Here is a 17,081-nt window from a genome sequence, read left to right on the forward strand (position 1 = left end):
AATTGATTTTCATGACATCAAGATTTATTTAAGAACATCTCTGCCCTGGGAGTAGAGGAGAGAGCACCTGTTCCTGTATTCACTAATCCAAACCCCAGTCTCAAAGATGGTGTTGAATATGGGAATAAAAAGAGAGTTCCATTCCCTTCATCTTCCCCTACATAAAGTCCTCTTCTTTCTCCAACCTTTTCTCTCTCACTTTCCACCTCAAAAAGAGAAAAGAAAATGACTGTGGTGTTATGCTATCTCTTCCCACTATGAGCCACTCCTATATTGAAACAGCTGTTTACTCTCTCTCTCTCTCTCTCTCTCTCTCTCTCTCTCTCTCTCTCTCTCTCTCTCTCTTTCTCTCCTCTTCCAAACTCACAGGGAAAAACTTGAACTTTTAAAGTTAGTTCCCAATCTTTGCTGACAAAGCAGATCTAAGATGTGTGGAATTAGAGTTGGAGACTGATATAAGAATTTCTCTCCCTCTGTCATTCCTTCAACTCCCTTTCTAAAAGGAGAAGAGGCAGAGGAAGTTTATTATTGATGTTTTCAAAAGGGTAGGGAAGTTGTTGAAACAACCTCCAGAAATTGTCTCCACTAATACTCTATTAATAGGTCTTACTATAATGGAATATCCACAGGATCTAATAACCTTCCTTGGCAGTTAGCCATTGGGCCAAAGATGCCATGTTATCCCTTGGATAGTCCTAACATTGCAGAATCATAAACTCTTAGAACTGGAAGGGACTACTGGTTCACCTACTGGTTCTAACCTCTCCTGTATAGCATGCCTTCCGAGATTCAGATAAATGTTGAGCATTTACATTGCTTTGTTCCTTATCACAAACATTACTAGTTGTGTCACCCTGGGTCAGTCCAGGTCTCAGTATGATCATCAGTAAAATGAGGAGAATAAAAGTGTTCCTTTTGAAAGTGAGAATCAGAAGAAATAACATGTAAAGTGTTTTGCAAACTTCAAATGATTACTTTGGTGAAGTAGCCTGTTTCATTTTTCATATAATTCTGACTGTTACAAAGTTTTCCTTATATTGATCTAAAGTCCGCATTGCTATAACTCTTTTTTTTTTTTTTTTAGGTTTTTGCAAGGCAAATGGGGTTAGGTGGCTTGCCCAAGGCCACACAGCTAGGTAATTATTAAGCGTCTAAGACCGGATTTGAACCCAGGTACTCCTGACTCCAAGCCTGGTGCTTTATCCACTACGCCACCTAGCCGCCCTGCTATAACTCTTAATCATTGTAAACAGTCCCCTTCTGGAATTAAACAATATCTACTTCCCCTTCTCCATGATAGTCCTACTATTTGAAGATAGATGTTATTGTAATTGTTCAATTGCCTCAGCCATGTCCAACACTCACTAAATCCAGTTAAGGTTTCCTTGACAAAAATATTGGAGTGGTTTTCCATTTTCATCTCTAGTTTATTTTAAAGATGAGAAAACTGAGGCAGGCAAAGGTTAAATGACTTGCTCAGGGTCACATAACTAGTAAATGTATGAGACCATGGAGATAGAATTTCATCCTTAATATATTTGTGTTTGTGTTTGTGTGTGTGTGTGTGTGTACATACTCTCTTCTTGGCTAAAGATCCCAAACTCCTGAAATTGTTCCTGTAAGAGTGTCCAGACTATTGCCCCCTCCCTCTGAGAAATTTCCATCCATCCCCCCATCCTTGTTATTCTTCTTCTCTGGACTCCCTCTAGTTTGTTAATATCCTTTCTAAAGTGTGGCCCCTAAAACTGGATGAAATATATTGTATGTTGTCTGGTCAGCACAGAATATAGTAGAATTATTGCTTTCCTTGTTCTAGATTCTTACTTATATTGATGAAGCCTAAGATTATAACATTTTTAGAAACTATATAATATTTTTGCATAATACTGAGCTTGTACAAAACTGAATTCCTTGATCTTTTCATTTGAATTGCTGAACTAACTGATATCCAGTAAGATCTCTCCTGTATTCCATTTATGCAACTGTCCTTTGAGGCTGTTAAATTTTTTTTCTACCATCTCATCTAGTTTTTTTAAAACTTTATTCTGTCAAAAAATATATCAGCAAATCTTCCTGAATTTGTGTCACCAAAACAATTGGTATGCTTCCCTATTACATCAATGTTGGGAATACATAGAAAATTTAGAGCCTTGAAGTATTCCACTGGAGATTCTTCTAAGGGTCAATGCCAATCTATTTATCAACACTATTTGGGCATGTTTTACCAGCTACAAATCCTTCTCTACTCTATCCCACCACCAAGCATAACATTTGAAGCTGGTGTTAAGAGGACCTTACTGAGTAGCAAGGAATTGCATTTTGTCTACATTGTCTAGTGTGAGATGCTTCTTTTCTTTCTTGGAACCATGAAGATTTGAATTGAAAGCATTTTTCAGATACTTACAATTAGCTGTGCGACCCTGGGCCATTTCCTTAATCTTTCTCAACCTCAGTCTCCTCACTGGTAAAATGAGGATAATAACTACATCCCAGAGTTATTGTGAGGATCAAATGCAACTGCAAGTAAAGGGGTTTTCAAATCTTAAAGTACTATGCATTTGTGAGTTGTTGTTTTTTTCATGTCCTCCAACATACTAGGAGGAGAAATTCACAAATTCATAAATTCCACTTTCAGACTCTTTCTTTGGCACCATCTTTTAGCAACCACTTCTTCTTTCAAGGTTTACACTAGCTGCTTAAACATCTGCTCTAGATCTTTGTTGCTATGATCTAGAAACCTCTAGGTCACTCTTCCACCATTTTGACAGAATAAAATGTTCAGTTTATCAACTTTCTAACTCATGCCCTGCTCCTACTTGAAGATGTACAAATATGCCTCCTCAAGGACAGTAGTCCTGATTCATATCTGGCCCAGTGCATCCAGATGGCTCTGGAGGAGAAAGTGAAGATGGTGACTTAGCATAGCAGCCCCTCACTTAAAAACCAATTCACTTTCTTGTCACAGCATCACCTCAAGAACAAAGGACAAATAACATCACATCTGAGAAAACTTAGACCTAGGAAAGTTAAATGTTAGCTAGGGAGAAAAGTATTATAAGATGAATTAGATCTTGAATCCTTCATTTACTGAGAATACCTTCCCTCTGAGGTTACTTCCCATTTATCATATTACTAGTTTATACATAATTGTTTGCTTGTTATTCCCCCCCCGTTAGTCTATGATCTCCTTGATGGTATGAACTTTGTATTTTACCTTCTTTGCATTCCTAGTACCTAGCCCAATGTCTGACTCATGATAAATGTCTAATATTTGTTGACAAAACAACTGACTCCAGGGTTCTCTTAGTCCAGAACTGATGTTCTTTCAATACTGTCATGCTGCCTCAATGATTCACAGTGTATGATTGAATTGTTAAACAATTCATCTATCCATTGTCCTCTATTCTTGATTCCTTTGACTCCTTTGTCCTATAATCCTGTGTACCCAGTCAATTTTGAATCACTTTCTTCACCCTCTATTCTTTGCTTATGCCTTTAATAGTTCAAAAATATTGACTGTACTTGGAGGAAGTAATACAACTGTGGTAGCTAGATCCACTTCACATTCACATTACCTAATCTCAACTGGATCCTCCCTGCTGCATGGCAAAACTTCTATTCTTCCTTGATTGACTCCCAGTCCCACATACCTCCAAGAATCTCAGAAACTTCTATCCCAAGCCAATGCATATCTCATAATACTTCTTTGAGCAGATGTTTTAGAAATATTCTTTGCTTTCATGAAGCATTCATTTTACAATAGCTTATGTTTATAAAATGTCTTAAAGTTTGCTAAGTACTTTACAAATATTATCTAATCTAATCCTGGCAATAACACATGGAGACGGGTACTATTATTTAATCCCCATTTTAGAGATGAAGAAACTGAGTTAGAGCTGAAATGATATGTCCAGGATCACACAGCTAAGTAAATGTCTGGGACTGACTTTGAATTCAGATCCTTCTGATTACATGTCCTTCATCCTGTTCATTATACCTTCTAGCTATTTCTATGTTTTTGGTTCCTACTTTATTGAGAAAAGAAAGGCAACATGAGTCCATCATCTTCCCTATTTAAACCTTTGAATAAATTTGTTTATCTTCTTTAATTTTACTATTACTACTAACAATAATAAGGATAACAAGAACTGACATTTATGTAGAAATTTAAGATTTGCAGAATGTTGTACATTATTTCATTTAGTCCTCACAACAACCACAAGTATTATTGTCTGTATTTTCTAGATGAGGAAAATAAGATTTGTGGTAAGGTCACTTCATCTTTACATAGTTAAGAAATGTCATAGGTAGGAGGTGAAATCACTTCTTTCCAACGAGCTGAGTGATTTTTCTGTCTACATCACTCAGTATAGAGCCTGTCACACTCTAGGAGCTAATTGGTGTTAATAGTCTGACTGACTTACACTATGCTATGCCATATTGTGCTACACTTTAATCTATTACTTCTGTCTCTGAGGAAGATTTTGCCCTTCTACTTACTAGGCAGAGTCCTTCTGTCTTTGCCATCAGCCCTGTGCCCTTGCATTCTTATAGTAGTTTACCTACTAATCACACTATTCACTTCACTCTTGTCTTTTACTATCAATTGTTTTTCCCTGCTATGCATAAATATGCTCAGGACTAATATTTTCTTAAAAAAAACTGTGTCCTAAAAACAACAACTTTGTGATGCTGTCATTTCCATAATTCTCTTTTTCATTACACAAATTTACTTCATTTCCTTATTTCCTATTCACTTCTTTTTTGTTTTTTGTTTTTGCAAGTCAATGGGATTAAGTGACTTGTCCAAAGTCACACAGTTAGATATTTATTAAGCATCTGAGGCCACATTTGAACTTAGATTCTCCTGACTCCAGGGCCGGTATTCTATCCACTGCACCACCTAGGTGCCTCCCATTCACTTCTCAAATTTGTATTCTGGTTTCTAATCCCATCTCTCTACTGTAATTGTTGTCTTAAGGTTTCTAGTGATTTCTTAATGACTTAATCTAGTTTTATCTCTTCACAGTCCACATCCCTCTTGTCCTTTCTATACTTTTAAAAAAATCATTTATTTATTTTCATCCATATGCATATGCATATTTCCAAGTTACAATATTTCCCTCTATCCTCCCTTTTCACCCCACTCCCCTCAGCAGGGAACAATCAAGTTAGTATTTTACATACATTTTTTAAAAACATGATTAGAAATTAATAATTTTGGCATAAGGAATTAGGATTAAGGGATTAAGGGAAAGAGATAAATAAGAGATAATTTTTATAAAGTGTTCATCAGACTCAGAAGGGTTGTTTTTTTCTGTGTGTTTTATTTTTCCTCCTCTGGTTGGGAATAATATAGTCCATAACTAATCAAATATAGTTGTTCTAGTCCTCTGGACTGCTGAGAGGAGCTGCTTCCATCAAGGTTGTTCATCTCATAATATTATCGTTGATGTGCATGATGTTCTCTTGGTTCTACTCCCTCCACTCACTATCAGATCCCATGTCATTGCATGCCTCTCTAGAGTTGGACCATTTATGGTTTCTTATAGGACAATAGTAATCCATAGTATTCTTGTATCATAAATTGTATAGCCATTCCCCAGCTGATGGGCATCCCCTCAATTTCCAATTTTTTGCCACTACAAAAAGAGCTGCTATGAAGATTTTGGAACATGGAGGACTTTTTAAATTTTTTTTTATAATTTCTTCTGATTATAGACCTAGAATTGGAATTGCTGGGTCAAAGGGCATGACCAATTTTATTGTTCTTTGGGCATGGTTCCATATTGCTCACCAGAAAGGTTGGATCCATTCACAACTCCATCAACTATGTATTAATGTCCCAATCCTCCTATAATCTCTCCAACATTGATCATCTTCCCTTTTTCTCATCTTGGCCAATCTATTAGGTGTGAGATGATACCTCATTGTTGTTAATTTACATTTCTCTAATCAATAATGATTTGGAGGATTTTTTTCATATGATTATATTTAATTTATTCATTTGAAAACTGTCCATACCCATTGACCATTTATCACTTGGAGAATGACCTTATAAATTTTATACAATTCTCTATATATTTTAGAAATGAGGCCTTTATCAGAACTCCTGGTTGTGAAAATTGTTTCCCAGCTTTCTGCTTTTCTTCTTTCTGTTTTTTCTTAGTGTAAAACCTTTTTATTTTAATATAGTCAAGATCATTCATTTTGAAGTCTATAATATACTCTAATTCTTGTTTGGTCATAAATTTATCCCTTTTCCATAGATAAGATGGGGTATTTTTCAAAAAAATTATTTATTTTCATTCATATGCATATGCATACTTCTATAAATTTAGCTATGGTATTGCTCTTTATGTCTAAATCCTGTACTCATTTTGACCTTATTTTGGTATAGGGTGTGAGATGTGGATCTATGCCTAGTTTTGCCATACTATTTTCCAGTTTTCCCATCAATTTTTTTGTCAGGGCGTTCTTATCCCAGAAGTCTTTGAGTTTGTCAAATAGTCGATTGCTGAAGTCATTTACCTGAATCCACTCATGCATTACTCTATTTCTTAACCAGTACCAGGAAGTTTTGATGACTGCTGCTTTATGGTTTAGTTTTAGATCTGGTAGAGTTAGGCTACCTTCCTTTACATTTTTTTCCCCATCAGTTTCTTTGCTATTCTTGCCTTTTTTTTTGCTCCAGATGAATTTTGTTACTATTTTTTTCCTAGCTTGGTAAAATAGTTATTTGGTAGTTTGATTGGTATGGCACTGAATAAGTAATTTAATTTGGGTAGAATTGTCATTTTTATTATTTTAGCTTGACCTAATCATGAGCATTTGACATTTTCCCAATTATTTTGATCTGACTTTATTTGGGTGTGGAGTGCTTTTTAATTGTGCTTATACAATTTCCGTGTTTGCCTTGGGGAATAGATTCCCAAGTATTTAATGTTTTCTACAGTTATTTTAAATGGAATTTCTCTTTCTGTTTCTTGCTCTTGCGCTTTGTTGTTCATACATAGAAATGCTGATGATTTATATAGGTTTATTTTATATCCTGCTACTTTGCTGAATTTGTTAATTGTTTCAAGGAGTTTTTTTAGATGATTTTCTCGGGTTCTCTAGGGATACCATCATATCATCTGCAAAGAGTGAAAGTTTTGCTTCCTCATTGCCAATTCTGATTCCTTCAACTTCTTTTTCTTCTCATATTGCTATTGCAAGCATTTCTAATACTATATTGAATAGTAATGGTGATAATAGGCATCCTTGTTTCACCCCGATTTTATTGGAAATGCTCTGAGTTTATTCCCATTAAATATAATATTTATTGATGGTTTTAGATAGATACTATTTATTATTTTTAAGGAAGATTCCATTTATTTCTAAGCTTTGTGGTGTTTTTAATAGGAATGATGTTGTATTTTATCAAAGGCTTTTCCAGCATCTATTGAGATAATCATATGATTTCTGTTGGTTTTGCTATTCATATGTCTAATTATGTTGAATGTTTTCCTAATGTTCAACCATCCCTACTACCTGGTATAAATTTAATCTGATCATGGTGTATTATCCTGGGAATAACTTGCTATAGTCTCATTGCTAAAATTTTATTTAAGATTTTTGCATCAATATTCATTAGGGTGATTGGTCTATATTTTCTTTGTTCTGGTTCTTCTTGGTTTAGGTATCAACATCATATTGGTGTCACAAAAGGAATCTGACAGAATTCTTTCTCTCTTATTTTTTTTTATTTAAAAAAAGCTATTTAGCTTATGCAGAATAGAAATTAATTGTTCCTTAAATGTTTGGTAGAATTCACTTGTAAACCCATCTGGACTTGGAGACTTTTTCTTAGGAAATTTATTAATGGTTTTTTCAATTTCTTTTTCTGAAATGGGGTTAAGTAATTTATTTCCTCTTGTATTAATCTGGGTTGTTTGTATTTTTGTAAATATTCATCCATTTCACTCAAGTTATCCAATTGATTTGGCTATCTTCTTTTTTTTAATCAGACAGTTTGTCTGTTTTATTGACTTTTTCATAAAACCAACTCAGTTTTATTTATGAGATCAATGGTTTTCTTGCTTTCAATTTTTTTTAGATTTTTCAAGGCAATGGGGTTAAGTGGCTTGCCCAAGGCCACACGACTAGGTAATTATTAAGTGTCTGAGGCCAGATTTGAACTCAGGTATTCCTGACTCCAAGGCCAGTGCTCTATCCACTGCACCACCTAGCCGCCCCCCCTTTACTTTCAATTTTATTACTCTCTCCCTTAATTTTCAGAATTTCTAATTTGGTATTTAATTTGTTCTTTTTTCTAGTTTTTTAAAAATTATATACCCAATTCATTGATCTCCTCTTTCTCTATTTTATTCATATAGGCATTTAGAGATATAAAATTTCCTCTCAAAACTGCCTTGACTGCATCCCATAAATTTTGGTATGATGTCTCATTATTATTATTTTCTTGGATATAATTATTGATTATTTCTATTATTTGCTGTTTGATCCACCCATTATTTAAGATTAAGTTATTTAATTGAGACTTCTGGGGTGGGACCAAATGACAGTGTGAAGCTAACATGCTCCCAGAACTTTCCCTTATCAAAGATAAATGAGGCCTCTACTCTGACATTCATATTACAAATCCCACCCAGAAAAAGAGAAGATTTAAAGAAGTTTTCAACTGTAGACATTGTGGAGGATATTCATTGAAAATCTGTCTCTTTGGGGGAAAAGAGGAAGTAAAGTCTAGGAGGCGGCAGCTTAACAATAGCAGGGATCCCGGCAGATAGAAGGGAGGACTCCAGCCCCAAATAAAGTCTGAATCCTGAAAACACCAGGGTAAAGGTAGGATTGGGTTGGGAACAAACCACTTCTGTCAGACTGTACATAAAGAAGGGGGAAAAACCTCTGTATAGGCAACATCTTGGCTAACAACAAGCAAGGGATCAGACCCAGCCCCAGCAAAATAAAAACTTGGATCTATACCCCCTATACCCTAGGAGCAGAACTAAAACAACAAAATTGAACAAAAATGCTAAAAGAGCACTCATTATAGAAAACTACTTTACACACAAAGATGACAGCAATGCCATGTTTGAAGAAGAAATTAGTGAAAAATCACTCACTAGGGGAGTATCAAAACAGTCTATAAATTGGACTCAAATACAAAAACTCATCAAAGAGCTTAAAAAAGAATTTAAAAATCAAAGAAGAGAGGAAGAAGAAAAATGGAAAAAAGAAATGAAAATCATGTAGGAAAATTATGAAAAGTTGAACAAAGAAATGAACTCCATTAAAAATAAAAATAATCAACTGGAAAAGGAAACATAGAAACTAATTGAAAAAAATACCCCCCCCCAATTAAAATTGAATGAATAGAAACCAATGAATCTACAAGACTACAAGAATCCATCAAATAAAATAAAAAGGCTAAAAAAATAGAAGAAAATGTAATGTAAAGTACCTTGTAGGGAAAATGAATGACCTGGAAAATAGATCCAGAAGAGACAATCTATGAATCATTGGATACTAGAAAGCATGGACCAACAGAAGAACCTGGAAAACATCATGCAGGAAATTTTAAGGGAAAACTGTTCAAATCTACTAGAACAAGATAGCAATATAACCATTGAAATAATCCACAGAACTCCTCCAGAAGGAAACCCAGGATAAAAACTCCAAGGGCTGTAATAACCAAATCCCAGAACCCTCAAATAAAGGAGAGAATATTGTAAGCAGCAAAAAGAAAACAATTCAAATATAAAGGAAACAGAATCAGACTCACAGAGAACCTATCAGCATCCACACTGAAGGATTAGAAGACCCGGAATAGCATATTTTGGCGAGCAAAGGACCTGGGATTACAACCCAGAATGTACTCTATGCTGCAAAATTCAATATATACTGCCAAGAAAAAAAGATGGATGTTCAACAAAATAGAGGACTTCCAGAATTTTCTGATACAAAGACCAAAACTGAACAGAGAATCCAGTTGTCAAATACACAACTCAAGAGTTACATTGAAAAAAAGGTAAATGAAAAGGGGAAGGAAAAACCAAAAAGAAAACAAAACAAATGTTGGTCAAGCCCATCAAATTGTATACATCCCTAAAAAGGAAGATGTAACACTTCTTTTTTTTAAACTCTTTTTTTCTTTTTTTTTGTTTTTTTAGATTTTTGCAAGGCAAATGGGGTTAAGTGGCTTGCCCAAGGCCACACAGCTAGGTAATTATTAAGTGCCTGAGACTGGATTTGAACCCAGGTACTCCTGACTCCAAGGCCCGTGCTTTATCCACTACGCCACCTAGCCGCCCCCTAAACTCTTTTTTAAGAAAGGTTTTATTTATTTTGAGTTTTACAATTTTCCCCTATTCTTGCTTCCCTCCTCCACCCCCCCCCCCCATAGAAAGTAGTCTGTCAGTCTTTACATTATCTCCATGGTATACATTGATCTAAGTTGAATGTGATGAGAAAGAAATCATATTATTAAGGAAGAAAAATAAAGTATAAGAAATAGCAAAATTATATAACAAGATAATTTTTCACCCTTAAATTGAAGGTAATAGTCTTTGGTCTTTGTTCAAACTCCACATTTTTTCCTCTGGATACAGATGACATTCTCTATTGCAGGTAGCCCAAAATTGTCCCTGATTGTCACACTGATGGAACGAACAAGTCCACCAAAGTTGATCATTACCCCCATGTTGCTGCTGGTTTTGCTCAGCTCGTTCATCATCAGTTCATGCAAATCCTTCCATGCTTCCCTGATTCCCATCCCTCCTGTTTTCTAACAGAACAATAGTGTTCCATGACATACATATACCACAGTTTGTTAAGCCATTCCCCAATTGAAAGACATTTACTTAATTTCCAATTCTTTGCCAACACAAACAGGGATGCTATGAATATTTTTGTACAAGTGATGTTTTTATCCCTTTTTCATGATGTCTTCAGAGTATATACCCAGTAATGGTATTGCTGGATCAAAGGGTATGCACATTTTTGTTGCCCTTTGGGCATAATTCCAAATTGCTCTCTAGAAAGGTTGGATGAGTTCACAGCTCCACCAACAATGTATTAGTGTCCCAGATTTCCCATAACCCTTCCAACATTGATCATTGTCCTTTCTGGTCATATTAGCCAGTCTGAGAGGTGTGGAATGGTACCTCAGAGATGCTTTAATTTGCATTTCTCTAATAAGTAGTGATTTACAACAATTTTTCATATGACTATGGATCACTTTGATTTCCTCATCTGTAAGTTGCCTTTGCAAGATGTAATACTCCTAATTCTTTAGAACTTTACTTCTCTTAGGATAATTAAAGAATAGGATATAATTGAAGAGAATGAGCCTAAAGGTATAATTGGGTCTTATCTCGCCATTGAAGTGGTCCAAGATGACATCTATGTTTGAGACTAAAAGCCCTGCAGAAAAGCAGGGGTGTTAACTTTAAAGTTAATTAAGTGTCTCATTATTCTTTGACTCACTTTAATCCCACTGTGCTTAGCACCTTGTCTAATGAAGGCACCATAAACTTCTAGGACCTTGAGTCAGTGTCCCTGTAATTTGCAATCATTTGTAAGGTTCTCAGGTGAGATCTCCAGAGCCTCCCAGTACTTAGAGATCTTAAATATTCTTACAGTTAATTAGATCAGGGTTTGACTTAACTTGAGCTTCACTTAAGAAGGAGTTCAGTACCTTGGGTAAGGAGGGCAAGAGGTAAAGTGTGCAAGATAATAGGCCTGGGAGCATGAGCACAAATAGTTCAAGATATGGCTTTGTATAATACTTTGGCTCCTGAGGAGGACTGTGTGTACTTGAAAGATACTTGAAAAGGGGATAAGGTAAACAAAAAGTGATTATAATTATAATTATAATTTGAGGCAATTTGAGTCAAGGTTACTTATCAGGCAATCAAGTAAACAATTGTGATAATAGCTTGATAACAATAGGAGTTTATCAAGCAATCAAATAATCAAATGGTGATTGATAATACCTGAATAATAATATTAGAGTGATAAACAACACCAATGGAAGAGGCACAAAGATTTATAATTTTAGAGGGGAAACAAGGGAGAATGTGAATGCTATTCAATAGATTTAGACCAGTGAGGGAATAATGATATATTCCCACTTGGGTTCAAAAAAACTAACTTATTCTACAGGGAAGGTGGGGGACTGAGAAAGGGGAAAGATAATCAAAGAAGGGTCTGATAAAAAGGAAGGAAGGTATAAGTGAAAATCAACTGAAAGATTTTTTTTTTATTTTTAAAGAAAGATTTTATTTATTTTGAGTTTTATAATTCCCCCCCATTCTTCTTCCCTCCCCCCCCCCCCCAGAAGTTATTCTGTTAGTGTTTTCATTGGGTCTATCTTATACATTGATTTCAGTTGAATGTGGTGACAGAGAAATCATATCCTTAAGGAAGAAAAATAAAGTATGAGACAGTAAAATTACATAATAGTATAATGCTTTTTTTTTTCTAATTTGATGGTAATAGTCTTTGGTCTTTGTTTAAAGTCCATAATTCTGAAAGTTAGATTTAAAAAAAAAGTCAAAGGGGAAAGGTAGTAAAATTTTGGTGAGGAGCAATAAGAGAAAAGGAAATATAAATATAAATGGAGAAAGATAGCATGGAGGGAAATACAGAATTATTCATCTTAACTTTAAGTGTGAATGGGATGAACTGTCTCATAAAATGGAAGCAGATAGCAAAATGGATTAAAAACCAGAATCCTACAATATGTTGTTTACAAGAAACACATTTGAAGCAGAGAGATACATACAAGGTCAAGGTAAAAGGTTGGAGCAAAATATATTATGCCTCAGTTCAAGTAAAAAATCTGGGGTAGTGATCTTGATCTCAGACAAAGTAAAAGTAAAAATCAATCTCATTAAAAGGGATAAGGAAGGGGCAGCTAGGTGGCAGTGGATAGAGCACTGGCCCTGGAGTCAGGAGTACCTGAATTCAAATCTGGCCTCAGATACTTAATAATTATTTAGCTGTGTGACCTTGGGCAAGTTACTTAACCCCATTGCCTTTCAAAAAACAAAAAATAAATAAATAAAAAGGGATAAGGAAGGAAATCACATCTTCTTAAAAGGTACTATTGGTAATGAAGCTAATATCATTACTGAACATGTATGCACCTAGTGGTGTAGCATCCAGATTCCTAGAGGAAAAGCTGAGCAAATTACAAGGAGACATAGAAAGCTAAACTTTAATAGTGGGAGACTTCAATCTCCCTCTCTCAGAAATAGATAAATCTAACAATAAAATAAATAAGAAGGAAGTTGAGGTGAATGAAATCTTAGAAAACTTAGATATGATAGCCCTCTGGAGAAAACTTAATGGGAATAGGAAAGAATATACCTTTTTCTCGGTAGTACATGGCACCTTCACCAAAACTGACTATGTAATAGGGCACAAAATCCTTATAATCAAATGCAGAAAGGCAGAAATAATAAATATACACTTCTCAGACCATGATGCAATAAAAATTACATATAATAAAGTGTCAGGGAAAGATAAACCTCTCTGTACTTTTTGATACTGTCACTTGTTTTTGCTTTATTTTATATTTTCTTGGAGGAACATTTTACCATTTCTTGGCTTCTGTGACACCGCTGCCTCTTGTTTCTCATATTCTCTTGACCACTTTGTATTCTCCATTGCTGTATCATTATCCCATACCCTGCTGCCTTATTTTGTATATCCCCCAGTCCTCTGTTCTAAACCTGCTCTTCTCACTACACTCTGTCCCTTGATCTAATTTGCTCTCATGGGTTCAGTTATCATCCTTATGCAGGTAACTTCCAAATACTCAGCCTAAATCTCTATTTTTTTTTTCAACTCAAATTTTTTTTTCTGCATTTTTTGCCCATTAGATAACTTTTAGACTCAAAATGACCAAAATGGAACTCATTATCTTTCTTCTTCTCCAAGTATACCTCTCCTCCAAACTTCACTGTTTCTGTTGAGGACATTAAAATTTTTCCAAATGATAAGACAAAGCTATCCTTGACTTTTTCTTTTTTCTCATCCCCCATATCAAATTAGTTGATGATTTCTTCCATTCTATCGCAGCATATCTCATACCTATCCTCTTTCCTCTGCTCATACATTCACCAACAGACCATCCTCAATTCATCAGGTACATATAATCGTGGGTATGGGTTAAATGTATTCAAGCAACAAGGATTGATTAAGCACAGATGCACTAGACACTACATTAGGCACTGGAGATACCAAAACAAAAAACAAAAAAAAAATCCAATGCAATCTCTATTTGCAAGAGCCTAATATTCTATTGAAATGAAAAAATAAGCATTTATTAAGAACTTTATCAATACAATCTCATTTGATCATCACAACATTCCCCCCAAATAAATGTCCTCATTTTATAATTGAGAAAATTGGGGCAGATAGATATCAAATGACTTGTCCAGGATTACACAAGAATCTGAGGCTGGATTTGACTCCAAGACCAGCATATTTCCTGAGCCTCACTAGTTAAAGGGGGTATAATAAATGCAAACTCCTTAGAATGACATTTAAAGTCTTTTCCAGGTGAGCATCAGTCTACCTTTCTAGATTTACTCCATAGTAACTCTATTTCATATGTTCTATGTTCTAGCCAAACTGGCTTTCCCAAGTTTGAAATTCTGCCTTCCAATTCTGTCTTTTTACAGACTCTCCCCATGCCTGAAATGTACTCCTTCCTTACCTTACCTCAAAGAATCTTTAATTTCCTCCAAGAGGTAATGCAGAGGCCATGTCCTATGGAAAACCTGATCCCACTAGTTGTTCATTTTCATTGCTCTCTCCTCAAATCCATTTTATATTTTATTTATTTTCTCATTTAAATAGTTTATCTTTTTTTAGGTTTTTGCAAGGCAAATGGGGTTAAGTGGCTTGCCCAAGGCCACACAGCTAGGTAATTATTAAGTGTCTGAGATCGGATTTGAACCCAGGTACTCCTGACTCCAAGCCTGGTGCTTTATCCACTACGCCACCTAGCCGCCCCAATAGTTTATCTTCTAAGAAAAAGGTATAAGTGAAAATCAACTGAAAGTTAGATTTTTGATTTTTCATTTATTTATTCATTCATTTATTCACTCATTTATTTATTTATTAACTTATTTACTTATTCATTCATTCATTCATTTATCCATTTATCCATTTATTCACTTATTCACTTATTCATTCATTCATTCATTCATTTAGTTTTTGCAAGGCAGTGGGGTTTAGTGGCTTGTCCAAGGCCACATAGCTAGGTAATTATTGTGTCTGAGGTCAGATTTGAACTCAGTACTCCTATCCACTGTGCCACCTAGTTGTCCCTAGATTTTTTTATTTTTTAAAAAAGATTTTATTTATTTTGAGTTTTACAATTCCCCCCCCCCCCCATTCTTCTTCCTTCCCCCCCGCCCCCACAGAAGGCATTCTGTTAATGTTTTCATTGGGTCTATGTTATACATTGATTTTGGTTGAATGTGATAACAGAGAAATCATAACCTTAAGGAAGAAAAATAAAGTGTGAGATAGTAAAATTGATCAGAAATTATTTTTTCATTTTGTCTTTTATGTTGCCAGCATTTAATACAATGTCTTGTACAGAGAAGGATTTAATAAATGTTTGTTGAACAATAATCAAATTAAAACAAATGTGGATTGGTGGAGTAATAAAGAATGAAATTGGATATGTAGCATGGGGCCAGAATATGGAGTGGATATTCAAAGAGATTTTTGCCTTGATAGACTAGACAACAAGGAATCATACTAAGTTTTTAAGTAAAGGAGCTTTTTCAGAAGTGTAATGTGAAGGATATACTCATACACACATATGTATGTGTCTGTATATATATGTGCATCTATATATCCATGTATATGTATACTTACATATATGTATATTTACATACATGTATACATATATCCATTGAGAGAGAGAGAAAGAGATATGGTAGTTCAGAGACAGGTGTGATCAAAGACAGGGGGAATGAACTAGGAGGCTGTTTCATTGGTTCAAGTATTGGATGATAAGAAGTTGGGCTAGGGGCGGCTAGGTGGCATAGTGGATAAAGCACCTGCCCTGGAGTCAGGAGTACCTGGGTTCAAATCTGGACTCAGACACTTAATAATTGCCTAGCTGTGTGGCCTTGGGCAAACCACTTAACCCCGTTTGCCTTGCAAAAACGTAAAAAAAAAAAGTTGGGCTAGCATGGCAGCTATATGAATGTACAGAAATTCAGGAAATCCAAGCAACATTTTGAATGAATAAATGATAGGATTTGAAGACAAAGTGAATGCAGAAGATGGAATATAAGAGAAGGGAATGTAAAATGTGACTCCCAGTTTAAGTGACTAGGAAGATACTAGTGTCACTTGGAGCAATAAAGAAATTAAGAAAGGCTAACTAGTTTTGGCAAAGTAAATGGTAAGTTCAGTTATTTCTTGAATTTGAACTGACAGATTTAACCAAATTGATATGTCCCATAAATCAGCAATAACTCAAGAACTTATATGAGAAGTCAAAATTGGCTTCTGGTTTAGGGTACCAGTTGAAGCTATGGTAGAGGAGAGAGGTTTGAGTTATGATGTATCTTCACAATTAAACAAGTAGGAGAAAGAAAGATAATTAAGCAAAGTAGAAAAGGAGCAATCAGAGAACCAAGAGAAATCAGTGTTTTTAAAACATTCTAGTTGATAGTTTCAAGAAGGAGCATTTGGCATTACAAAGAAGTTGGGAATTTGATAGCTGATAAAGGTCACTGGATTTGGCAAGAAAGGCGATCATTAATAAGAGATATTTCCTTTGAGAAAGCACTTCCTATACTATTTGGGAGATCAAGTTTCAGAGATTAATAAGAGTAGGAAATGGAAGTAGCAGGCTTAGACCAGATGTTTGAGGAGTTTTAAGGCAAAAGAAAGGAGAGGGGTAGCTAGACAAGGTCAGACAAATTTTGTTTGTTTAGAACATGATTATTTTGAAATTACAAAGAAAAGTCTCCATGGAGTGGAATAGATTGAAAAAGTTAAAGAGGAAATGGATAGATATGAAAGCAAGTAGGAAGAGA

Source organism: Macrotis lagotis, chromosome 1 (assembly GCF_037893015.1).
Source record: "Macrotis lagotis isolate mMagLag1 chromosome 1, bilby.v1.9.chrom.fasta, whole genome shotgun sequence".
Lineage (NCBI taxonomy): Eukaryota > Metazoa > Chordata > Mammalia > Peramelemorphia > Peramelidae > Macrotis > Macrotis lagotis.